Source organism: Meriones unguiculatus, chromosome 10 (assembly GCF_030254825.1).
Source record: "Meriones unguiculatus strain TT.TT164.6M chromosome 10, Bangor_MerUng_6.1, whole genome shotgun sequence".
Classification (NCBI taxonomy): domain Eukaryota; kingdom Metazoa; phylum Chordata; class Mammalia; order Rodentia; family Muridae; genus Meriones; species Meriones unguiculatus.
Genome location: NC_083358.1, coordinates 78,712,444 through 78,725,760, shown reverse-complemented (window position 1 = coordinate 78,725,760; position 13,317 = coordinate 78,712,444). Strand labels below are relative to the sequence as shown.

At 42.2% G+C, this 13,317-nt stretch overlaps 1 protein-coding gene across 3 annotated transcripts in view; it reads right to left on the bottom strand.

Annotated features, from left to right (window-relative positions):
* Positions 1-13,317, bottom strand: part of Ank2 (ankyrin 2) — a 559,246-nt gene that overhangs the window by 320,895 nt on the left and 225,034 nt on the right. The gene's annotated exons all lie outside the window — the stretch shown is intronic.

Here is a 13,317-nt window from a genome sequence, read left to right as displayed (position 1 = left end):
AAGTTGAGCAGTTTTAATGAGGGGAAATCTAATATCCCCAAATTCAAAAAGGTGTCTCACTGTGTCTGTCTGAGAGTGTATCTATCATATTAGTCAATTTTAATAAGAGAAAACCTGATTAACAACAGTGTTCAGAACTAACTCCTGTCTCTGAGATGAAGAAGGATGCTATGCTATGTTGGTAAATGTACCTCTTGATACTCTGAGGAGCCGCTCTGAGGTAATGAACTACAACATGTGTGACATCACTTCAACAGGAAATTTAAACTGAGCTTTCTCCTTAACAAAACAAACAAACAAAAACCGATTTTAATCTCCTGGAAAAGGAGAGCTTCATCTGCTTCCTTCACTGCTCCCGCCCCAATTTCCTTCTCATGAAAGCCGTCCGTTGAATTTTTTTTTTCCTGATTGTTCCTGACAAGCAGCCAGAGTGCCAGAAACTGATCCAGGTCCTTGAGCTGTAGCAATGAACAAACAAAGACCCTCTCATTGTTGTGTTTGGCATTTTTAGGGACACGGAGAATGTGGCTGGTGGTGACACAACACAGGATGACGTGACAGAGAGATGTGCTGCCCATGTTACTTCAGATGCAATGCTCAGACACATCTCTGCGGAATTATATTTGTTCAGGGACTTAAAAGGAGTTGGGTCAACTAATGGCATATTCTTAGAGAGTGTTCTAAGCAAAGGAGAATGTTCTACACACGCAAAAGAGACTTGCATGCCAAGGCTCCGTGGTACTGTGCACATATGTAAGGCCCTGAGTGTCAACCAGGAGTGTGGGACACTGGCAGTGACCACGACCAATATAGTTGGAGGCTGCCTATTCAGGGCCAGCATCTTGCTGGATTAAATTATGTATAGAGAGGTCATGAATTGAGGCAGGGATTTCATGTTCAAGCATAAATAAAAGCTGTGTGAAATTTAAGATCTGGCCTGATTTCTCCATGATGGTGTATTAGTACTTTGTTTACATTTTTGAAAATGCTTGCTCCTCTCTTCCTTCCTAGTCATATTCTGAATATTTTTAATATTAGATACTGTGATGGTTTGGATAACCATGGCCCCCACGGGCTTCTGTATTTGCATGCTCAGTCTTCAGCTGATTAACTATTTGGAAAGATTAGGACGTGTGGCCTTGCTGAAGAAGGCCTGTCACTGGGAGTGGGCTTTGAGGTATCAAAGACCATACCAGGCCCAATGTCTGTCTGTCTGTCTGTTTCTCTCTCCCTCCCTCTGCTGCCTCTCTCTTTCTCTTCTTCTTCCCTCTCTCTTTTTCTTTCTCTCCCCCCTCCCTCCCCTGCCTCCTGGCTGTGGATTAGGAAGGAAAGCTCTCAGCAACTGTTCCAGCAACATGTCTGTCTTCTTTTTGCCATGATGATCATGAACTAGCCCGCCAAAACTATAAGCAAGTCCCCAATTAGATGTTTTGTTTTGTTTTTTTAAATAAGAGTTGCCTTGGCCATGGTGTCTCTTCACAGCAACAGAACAGTAACTTAGACAGTCATCCAGAAACACAGGTACCTACTTTAAAATTTTTAAGTCTAACCTTTGTCACTTGTATTAAAATTGAAGTAACAGAGAGAGAAGCCTTCCCTCTCACTGTAGCTTCACAGTATTGACTGGGCGAGATCCACAGCAACATGCTCCCTGCAGCATGGAAAAATACAACAATGGGATTGTGCCTAAACTCTCAGGAATCATCCTTGCATCAGTCAGCCAAAGGAAAATGATATGATGCCTCCCCAAAATAGGCACGATTTTTATTACACCGAAGTTACTCTCTAACACCCTCAAGGTTAAGTGAATTAGAGTGTCAGCCAGAAGGATAGGTGTGGTGTCAACTTTATCTTCAGTTTCAAATTTCTCTATCATAGTTCATTCCAACGAACAAAACATATACCATAAATTTCCAGATACACTCCATGCTCGCTGCAGGCAATGGCCAGCTACAGGGGATGACCCAGACTCCAGGCCCACCACCAGCAAGGCACAATGCTCTGAATGAGTGTGGACACACTGAGCAAGGTGAAGCATTTGAACCACAGCCCTAACAGGTGGTAGATACTAGTACTCTGGAGCTATCATTCACAGCAAGAAATACACAGACTAACAATGGGAAACAATAGACTTTAAGAGAAATTAGTCTTTTGCTTTTCGTTTGCAGTCTGGTGAAAGATATGTTACAAAAATGGCAAGAACTATATTGCTGAATTTGCCAAAACTACAAATTTATAAACATGTTTTCACTGAAAATATATGCATGACAATAACACTGTGATAATAAGCCAATACATTTATCAGCTTAAATATTTGCATATATATACAAATCTGTATGTTACACATACATATTTGCAGAAACAGCCTTGACCACCAAACAATTCATTAATACATAATAAAAGATCTCACTAGGTAAATTATAAATATTTATATATGTTTCATGAAGTCCTGCTCTTATTCAGCTTTGGAGCTTAGGCCATGATGCCCCAGAGCACGGTTGATGTCTTGAGCTGAGAACTTTGCACAGAAGGAGTCTGGAAGGCATGAAGAATGGTCTTCCTCAGAGCATCCTGTCTCTTGCCCCGATAAAACCCACAACAAAACTAGAATTTCTCTTCTCTAAAAGCTAGAACTAACTAAAGCAAGTCACAGGTCCTAGGGCAGTCTCTCTGCATTCCTGGAGACCCATTCTTGAGAGATTCTTCAGGGAGGAGGGAAGGCTGTATAAGGGAGGTCCCAGAGAATGCGACACGTAGACCCTGTGAGCTTCCATTACCTGTCATACGGTCCATCCATCTCATTTTCACACAGCTGACCACCGACTTTGGAACCTAATCACAAAGGCCCCACAGCATATAAAACATGGATTAAGTAAGCTCATTGCACTGGTCCCTTGTTATACCATTGTTACAGAAGTGTCAGCTGTGATGATGAAAAAGGATGTCATCATCCCCATAACAGCAAAGCAATTTCCCGAGATGATTTTCTTAATACATGTAAAAATTACACAAAATAAGAGCACAAAAATGCTCAAAGGCATTTTCCCACCTGGTGTGTGTGTGTGTGTGTGTGTGTGTGTGTGTGTGTGTGTGTATCTAGCTAACTTTCAAAGAGCCACATGATTTGATGTCAGTATTAGCAAAGAAGTTTCAGAAAAACCAAATGGACTTCAGTTGAGAAATCAAGAGAGGTTTTATAAAGTACATGTCATCTCCATCTTAGCCAGAGAACTGATCAGCAACTGTCCTGGGAAATCCTGAATCCCAAGATGAATCTATACCAGGTGGAAGTGAAGAGCGAGACGTCTTTTCTATTGGGATTTACCTTGAGGGAATGACTTCAGCTATTTTGTATTCGAATCTTTTTTTTCTTTAATGGTAGATTTAAAGAACAAAAGAATCCAAAAGAAATAGGAGAAGATGCCTATTATTCATGTTTTATTAAAACCATTTCATTAGCTTCTCTCAAGAGTCCCCATGAGACAAGTGATGGCAGCAACAGAGTTGGACTAAAACCCACAAACACCTAGTTCTATTCCTGGGACACTGATGCCCTTTATAGTTACTTCCAAAATTGTCGCCTGGTGACTACGTAGAAAATTATACATTATGCCATGCTCTCCACTGCTTTTTTTTCTTTTCTTTCTTAGGGTTTTCGTTACACTACATAATGCATTTATTTTTAATAATTCTTGTTCCTTCCTGTTCCCTGTCTTAACAGAAAGCCATAAGGGCAGGAATTCTGCCAGTGTGGTTCCACCTCCAGTGTCAGGGTAAAGCTATGTTCGAGGCACTCAGTGAGATCCTTTCAGATGAGCAGGGTCACAGTCTTCTCTGCACTTGTTGCTACTGTACAAACTGTGGTAGCTCCTCTCACTTAAGGCTCGAGAATTTGAGCAACTGAGGCACAAGGAGCACTGAGCACGATGGCCAGCCTGTAGCTCCAGGCATGTAGCTATTAGGGCATCCATGCTACCACTGCCCCATTCATCACATGAAAACAAGGGAAATTAACTAACCCAAGTCACACACCAAGTATGTAGTAAGACCTGGCCAGCATCAGGTTAGAAGTGAGTTCTGGTAGTAATTAATTATACACAGGGTGTCGTGTAACCCGGGTTTGCCTCAAGGTGGTTATGTAGCTGAGGACGACTTTGAACTCTTGACCTTCCTGCCTCCACTTCCCAAGTGCTGGGATTACAATATGGGCTACCATGCCTGGTTTGTTCAGTGCTAGGGATCGAACTTCATGTTCGTTAGGCAAGCCCCTCTGCACTAACCCCGTCCTAGTACATTTTCAGACAAAGAACATTTAATAGTATGTCTCATTCTGCACACCAACATTTCAACAGAGTGTTTTAGAACAAAACATACAAAAAATAAAAAATAAAAATAAATAGCTACCGCTTACTCAGGACTGACCAAAAAAAAAACACTTTTCTCTGTACAAATCTTGAAGTCACTTCTATGGTTCATATGCCTTTGATAAAATCTGAGTTAGAGAGATGCTATGTAGCATGGTCAAGGTCAGAGCTGAGAGCTGAGAGTTTCAGGAAGACTCGCAGAACCCCAGAGGCTGGAAAAGGCCTGCCCACTCTCCACTAGCTACCCCCAAATTTTCTCCGCTTGGCATTGCTATCTTCCTCCCTGAAGAGACGCTGAAGACAGGGCCTTTACCCTCTATGACTCTGGAGGGCTCTGATTCTGAGTGATTTGTGGATAATAGATTAAATAGTCACGTGCTATCAGAAAGCTATGAAACTAGGCACACTAAGGACCCAGCTGAAGGATGGGAAGGCCCCCAGGGGAAGAAATGCTGTGCCACTCTCAATTGCTCCTGTGCACAAAAGACCCTTTTCATCGGGGCTTAGCGAGAAGAAACAATGCCCTCTGCTCTCTGCTTTGGGAGGCCTTACATCACTGCCTCTCACATTCCAGGAATTCAACAGAAACAGCTGTTCTGTCCCAGACACCAGGCCCCACTGCATTCCAGAGAAAATGCTGCTTGCCACTGTGAACTAACAGCCTGTGCTGCAGCTAACAGTGTACTTAACAGACCCACCTTAGAATAAAAACCTGAAGAGGAGGAGGAGGAAGAAGAAGAAGAAGAAGAAGAAGAAGAAGAAGAAGAAGAAGAAGAAGAAGAAGAAGAAGAAGGAAGAGGAGAAGGAGAAAGGAGGAGGAAGAAGAGGAGGAGGAGGAGGAGGAAGAGGAGGAGGAGGAGAAAGAGGAGGAGGAGGAGGAGGAGGAGGGAATAACAGGAGTAAAAAGGGAAAAGAAATCTCTGAATTCTTAATATAGCATCCTGGGTTTGTATTCAAGTCGATGTTTTATCACTGCGTTCATTCTTCAAACGACTTCATTACCATCCTTGCCTGTTCTGACAGAATAGTCCATACAAATTTGGCCATTAAAACTACTTTCAGGGCTAAGCAGATGGCTCAGCAGGTAAGGGATGCCTCACTAGTCTAGAACCATCTCAGAGGCAGGCCCATCAACACATAGACATTCAGGCACACTTACAAATTTTCTCTAGAAATATATAGCCATAAAGTTATAGGCTAAAGATTTTAAGTATGGTTTGGTTTTAATTTTTGTTCTAAGCATGCTTGCATGGCGTGCGTGCGTGCGTGTGTGCTCATGCAGGTCATGGCAATGAATGCTTGTGGAGGTCTGAAGACAGCTAGCAGGAGTTGATTCTCTCCTTCCACGGTGTGGGTTCTAAGGATCAAATTCAGGTTGTCCAGCTGGAGGAAAGTCCCTTTACTGCTGAACCATACTGAGGGCCCTAGAATGTTTCAGCTCTCGCAGCAAACAAAAGACCAGGCAGGAGCTTGCTCTCTCTCTGAAACAGAGGGAAGAGCCAGTGTCAGATTCTGGCAGGCACCATCATTCTGTTGCATGCCATTATAACCTTTCTGTGCACAGATGGCCTTTTTATGCTCAAAATAATCGTTAATCTGTGTTCATAAATAACTTACCGCCTAGTTCATTTTTGAGAATGAAGTTATTCTTTCAAACAAATTTTAAAAACTAATTTGACCACCAAAAACAAACAAAAAAAAAACTGGCTATATTTACTCAATCATCAAAAATAAGTATAATTTTCCCCTTGGGATATTTTATGTGTTGCCTGAATTATTTTATTTATTTATCAGAGGTAAATGCCTCTTAATGGAAAATATAAATGATACTTTTTAACTGAAAATATTGGTTTTTGGAAAAACTTTTATATGCCTGTGCTAATTTTAAATGAAAAAGCTATATTCCCAACTTTATTTACATATGTATTTTAAAAAATGTTTTCTGTGTATATATTTCACATTGCAGTATAGTGATGGAGAATTGGTACCTTGTTTTTGAGAAATACAATGTTCATGTAATGTGTTAAGATAAGAAAAGGTTTGCAGTAGATTGCTAGCCAGCTCCTCCAAATACAGAACTTGTATATGCCTGTATCTTTAAATGTAAGAATATGCAAAGGCCTTAAACGTATTCAATGTAAAGGCTCTGAAGCCTTATCTTAAATGCTGAAGGGAAAAGTAATGCATAGTTGTTCTCCTTCTTGACCTAATTTGAGCAGGGATCTCCCAATGTAAAAGATCCAGCTTCACTTCACATATGCATCAAAAAGATAACCTCAGATGCAAAATTTAGAATTATAAGAGAGGGTTGTAGAGGACTGTAGAAATAGCAAACTTTTTTTTGTAAAACAAACAAACAGAAAAACCACAGCAGTCTTTCAAAATCAGTTATTCTATTCCACTTATTTCTACGCAATGAACCAGAGGACATGAGAGAAGTCTGCCCCTCGTGAATCAGTGATTAGGAGGAAGGGACAAGGGTGCAGGTGCTTTCCTTAGCTGAAACACTGAAGGGCATGACTGGAGAAACATCGCTGCTTCCTCTCAAGGTCCTCTGCCTCTCAGGATGTGAGGAGCAGAAACCACACAGGTGCCGGGGGCCGTGTAGTTCTTAGAGCTTTGGTTTGGGTTAGTCCTGGCTATGACCCAGAAGATCATCTCATGTACTGAGTCTTGGAAAAGGGAAAACAGCTCAGGTCTGAACTGGAGATTTCTGGACTGACAAGCTGTCAAACAGTAAAGAATGATTCAATTTATCTTAAGACAGTGTGCCCAACTCCTGTGACATTGATTCTTAACAAAATGGCCCCTAAGAGAGTTTTCTCCCAAATAAAATTAGGCATTTTAATTGTAAGCTGATATATGATTGGTGCCCTGCAACTAATACCTCCCCACGTATGGTCCTCACTCCAAAACGTACTTCCTTTCACATTTCCTCCTAGTCACAACCACTAGGTCCGGGAAATGGCTCCCTGTCATTTGGCCTGTGTTTTATATCATTAATTTCGGCCACTTGCCTTAGGCTATGCTGTACTGGTTCCATCAGTCTGCACACGGAAACATCGAATCTGACGGGCACCCACAGCTCTTTAAAAACTGAATGCATTGAACATTTCTCCTTGTTATTTTTCAAGAGAAATATAACTGAGAATTTTGATGAACTCCTATTGTCCTCACACTGAGCCTGGGACTTCTCTCTCTTTTTTTTTTTCTATCCCCTTAAGCCTACATAAGAAAGAATGTCTCGGCAGCCCCTTTGCTCTTCCACCCACCACATCCAATTATTCAGAAAATGAGTGTTCTCAATACCACAGGATCAGGTCTGATGGGTCACTTGACACTAAAATAACGGTAGAAGAATAAGCTTCTCAGAGCGATTGGGGTGGATCCCTCAGCGCCATCGACCGTCGCTTCAAAGTTTCCAGTTAATAGGAAATGCCGTGAAAATGGAAAGCTGCGGCTACCGCTGCGCTTTCACCCAAGTTCCTCCAGTGCATCTTCGGAATGCACTTGAGACAATTGGTGCATTAAAAACCATATGAAGACCTGCATGTTAATGAGGGATGCAAACCCAACATTTGGATGGAATCCAAATGGCTCCGGCTTCTAAAGATTCATGCATTCTGCATGTATCAGGAGAGCCAGTTAACTCAATTACAGACTGCAGAAAATGATTTACAACCCTAATTTTTCAGTGTTGGTTTAGTCTTTCCTTTTTATGACGGGCCAAATTAGAGGCTTCAGCTTACAGAGGTTGTCCGTCAAAGACCATGATCAAATTCAGCATTACAAGTCATCGTCTTCTTTTGCTTAAAAGGTTAGTAGGTAAAAGCATGAGGAAAAAATGGAGATTTTTAAGGATCATCAAACATTTCAATTTATACAATCCTTAAACTAAAGGTCTGTGATGCACACACTCTTGAAGTTGAGGCGGGAGGCTTGGAAGTTCAAGGTTATCCTTTGCTAAACAGTGAGAGGAGTTTGAAGCCAGCCTGGTATACATGAAATCCTGGGGTCTGCGATTTAAATAGCTATTGGACTATTACAAAAAAAAAGTGGACCTGGCCTTCCAGGTACTCCCAGAATCCCTTGGTCCCTACCTGATGCAGGGGATGGCTGGCATGCCTTACCCTCTTCCTTAAACTTTCCATCCCCGGAGCAGGGGCTTCCCTTCCCCCTTCACTATATAATCCAGACATTATAATCCAGACATTGGTTTACCTTTCTCCCTCTCCTCTCCCTCTCCTCTCTCTCTTTCTGTCTCTCCTCTTCTTCTTCCTCTCTCTCTGTTTCTCTCACACACACAGGGGCTGAGAGCTGCTTCCAATAAACCTGCATTTATATACTTTAACTTGTCTTGCATGAGCTCATATCGCTGTTTCAGAATGTTTGTCATCTGGTGTGCCCTGTAAACATTGTGACTTTTCAAGTTCAGTAGACTACTGTCTGTCCGTATTTTGAGTGGAGGTTTAAGTAGGGAAAGTATCCAGAGCCAGAATGAGCATACCTGAGATCCATCTTGGAGATGAGGTGTAGCTATGGTAGAGTGCCCGCCTAGCACCTGCAAGCCTCGGCTTCAAATGCCTGTATCTCTCCCCATGATGGCACAGCTTTCAGTTCTGCTGGCTGGGTGATGGCACATATGCATAATACTATAATTTTAAGACTTAGAAGGTGGAAACAGGAAGTTTAACTTTCCAGACTACCTGATAAGCTAGGGTCAGATGGAAGGGGAGGAGGACCTCCCATATCAGTGGACTTGGAGAGGGGCATAAGAGGAGATGAGGGAGGGAAGGTGGGATTGGGAGGGAACGAGGGAGGGAGCTACAGCTGGGATACAAAGTGAATAAACTGTAATTAATATAAAAAAATAAAAATTTAATTTACAAAAATTCCAGACTAGACTCTACTATAGAGACTTTAAGTCCAGCCTGGGCTACATGAAAACAAAGCAGGACAAAATGATGGCTATAAAACATTTGAAAAATATAATTTTGCCTTTTCTAAAACCGCCAAGACCATATGTGTGTGTTTCTATTTAGAAACTATAGAAATACATAATTTTACAAAATGTTAAAAGCAGTTAACTCTCAAGAGATTTTTTTTTTCCATGCTTTCTAAATTGCTGAGTTTTGAGTGAGGATAAAATATTACTATTGAATGGAAAAAGTGAGGACATGACTGTTCCTAGGTATGATGCAGGAGAAGATGTTATTATAGATATAAGGGAGAGCATAGCTAGAGGCACCTGGAAGGTTCCAGACTGAGAGTACCTAGGAACCCAGGAGACCAAGAGACCAAGAGACCAAGGGAAGCCCAGGGGCTGGAGGTTTAGGGTATGGGTGGGGTGAGCAGTGGGAGGAGCCAGGCCTCTGTAACAGATATTGGCCATCAGCATCCGCTTTGATATGTTAAATAGGCACCTCAGTTAGTCATTTGTCCTGAGTGTGAGACCTAACCACTATAAGTAGAAAACTGAAGCAATTTTTATTTCAAAAAAGGAGTACATACCAACACTGATAAAGAGTTTTGGTGACTCAAATATTCTGTGACATACATATGAAATTATACTCTACCTTTTAACTAACTGATAACTGATGACCGAGCATCTCAAAACTTAATGAGCCCTTGGAACAATCTAATGAAATGACCTTGAACTAAGTAGGGCCTAGGAAAACAATACACTGGTACTATAGATTGTATGTACTTAAGAAATAGTAAACTGAGGCATACTTAATTAGTGGGTACCAGTTCCTTTTCAAGGTATAGGATAGATACATCTAGCATACCATCGTGTGCTAGATAGGATCACATTAAAAATACCATCCAGATAAGCAGTGTCTCTCACTTACGAATTCTAACTGGTTGCAGGGAAGCTTTAAAGTCCTAGCAACACTGTTGCTATAGCAATGCAACCAGATTAGATATTCTTAGCAACCAGCCACAACTCACGCCCACAGAGTCCCTTCATTTATTCCAAGAAGAATAATGTTGACATTCCAATTTCTAAAATACACAGACCTTAGTGATAGACAGCCACAGAGAAGAGGCCTGGGAGAGCTACTGGAATGGTGTGGCAATAACCATTGCCTCCTGGCCCCAATTATGTCATGTGTGCATTCAACAAACACGTATGAGGGTTGTGATTTGTACAGCTAAGAAATAAATGATGAGGTGAGGATTAAAAGAACATACCTACTTCTCAAAGCGCAAACATTTTAAAATATGCAATTTGTAAAGTTGATTTCTCACACCACCAAGTTAGTGTGGATCACTTTACAAAACACACAGTCAAAAACAAAACAAAGCAAACAAACAAACATTTCCCAGGCCACCTCTTCGGAGCACTTAGCTCACAGGGGCTAAAGAAGCCTTCCTTCAGACCAGCTACAGTGCCTGAAGCCTCAGCATTAAAAAAAAAAAAAAAATGTAAAAGGCAAAAATATCTACAACATAAAATGAAGTCTTTGGATGTTTAAGGCACTCTGAACTTTAAACCAAAGAATAGCATAGATGTGTTGTTATTTAGAGGGACCACACCTATCCTGCAGAGTCCATTCTGTAACTCCAGAAGCATCTAGAAAATAATCAGGAAGAAAAACAACTAAACATTGTTCTCTTTCATCTGTTTGCTCGAATTTTAAACTCACCAGGCGTAGTTGCCTATACCTTTAATTGGAACACTCTGGAGGCTAGCCTAATCTACATAGAATATTGAAGACCAGTCAGGGCTACACAGCGAGATCCTGTCTCAAAAACCGAAACAAAGCAAAAACCCCTTGGTTCTGTGAGCAGCTCACAGATGCTGGGTAGGGGAAGCACGCTGTCTCTTTGTGAACCATTGGTGAGCCCACCAGGCTCCGATGGTAGTTCCAAACTCAGGATCACACACACGGTCCTGATTAAATTCTGAGGGACACTAAACAAAATAAAAAATAGGGCAAAGAGATTCTTTTTTTTTTGTTTTATCTTTTTTTTTTTTATTTTATTTTTTTTATCAGTTACATTTTATTAACTCTGTATCCCAGCCGTGTCCCGATCCCTCATTCCCTCCCAGTCCCTCCCTCCCTCCCTCATCTCCACCATGCCCCTTTCCAAGTCCACTGATGGGGGGGACCTCCTCCCCATTCATCTGATCCTGTTTTATCAGGTATCTTCAGGACTGGCTGCAAAGCCCTCCTCTGTGGCCTAACAGGACTGCTCCTCCCTTCGGGGGTGGGGAGACCAAAGAGCCAGTCATCGAGTTCCTGTTAGAAATAGTCCCTGTTCCCCTCACTTTGGGAAACCAATTGGTTACTGAGCTACCACAGGCTACATCTGAGTGGAGGTTCTAGGTTATGTCCATACATGGTCCTTGGTTGAATGTCAGTCTCAGAAAAGACCCTGTGCCCAGATATATTTGGTCCTTGTGGAGCTCCTATCCTTTCCCCATCAGACTAACTCCCCTTCTTTCTTATGATTCCCTGTACTCTGCCAAAGGTTTGGTCATGAGTGGGCAAAGAGATTCTTAAGGATGAAGTGGGCCTGGTAATGATGGGAGGGAAATGCGATATGGTGGGGAAAAGAGACAAAATGCATTATGAAATTGTAAAAGAACAAAATTTACTTTAAGTTAAAAAAAAAAAACTAACAAACAAACAAAAACTCTCTGTTGAGGAATGGTGGGAGAGCCACTTGCATAAACCCCTCGCTCCGTTTTCACTCCACGGGCAGGTGTGTGGCTTTCTCATTCAAACCGGACAGCCCTAGCCCCTAAGTGAGGCAGCTGCCGATTGATCGGCAGACTCTCCCCAGCTTGCCTTTTGTTAGCTCTGGTCACTGAGTCCTTCCCCTGAGATGCAGCCCGCATCTGTGGGGCAGCTGCACAGGATCGGTCCCACCACCACCTAGACAGGCAGCAGAACCACAGAGCCGCTGAGGGCCCTCAGTCAGGAAGGCCTGCGCTTCCCTCGAGACGCAGCGGCTGCCATGTTAAGTGACGACGAAGCCCACTGCCAGGATCAAAGACAAATGCACATCTCCCTGTGGCCTTCACCATGTCCCATCTGGATGCATTCAGCCTCTGCCTTTCCGCAAAGAAAACACCTCGTTTCTCTTCGTTCACATTGAAATATGGTAAACTGAGTTGAAACTCTCATTCCGCTTAGCCTTACTTAATTTGAAATTAGTAAATTTCGGAACTTAGTCTAATGAGTAGCTTACAATCTAGAGGTTACAAACACTCTTTGATATGCAATTGAATTCCCTGACCGTGAGCGCTAGTCTAAAAGTAGAATCATTTTCACCTTTTAAAGTTTATTAATTACTGTGTGTATATGCGCCCATGATGTTGGTACGCCGCAGCCTGTGTGTGGAGGTCAGAGGACAACCGTGCGGAAACAGTTCTCTTTTCTGAGGCTTCTGGAGACTGAACTTAGGTCTCTCAGCTCGACGTGAGTTGCCTTTCTTGCAAGTGACCTGCACACTTGTGCTGTGGTACTTGTGAGCATGTATACACATGCACACACACACACACACACACTCACACACACACACACACACACACACACACAATTTTTTAAATTAAACTCAGACTCTCTAGCTCCTAAAATCACATTGGTATATCTGTATGCAAGAGCTAGATCCTAAAGCAGTACTTGCAAAAGTAGGTGGATTGCAGTCACGTGAGGTTTCTTTCCTAACTATAAATGCAAAACTTGGAATAAACGCCACACAGCGCCCTTAAAAGCCAGTGACGTGTAGTACGCAAGGCTTTCTGCAGGGCTCGCAGTGCTGGGCAATCAGGAAATCACAACCTGAGTTGATTTCCATCAAGAATTTAGTTCATAGGGAAAAACGAGGTGATTCTGACAGGGGGGTGGAGACAGGAAGACTTAGACAGTGAACGGTGTAGGCGCCATATGGTCAGATTCAAACTACCCCAAAACACAGGAATTAAACCTCTGCTGTATGA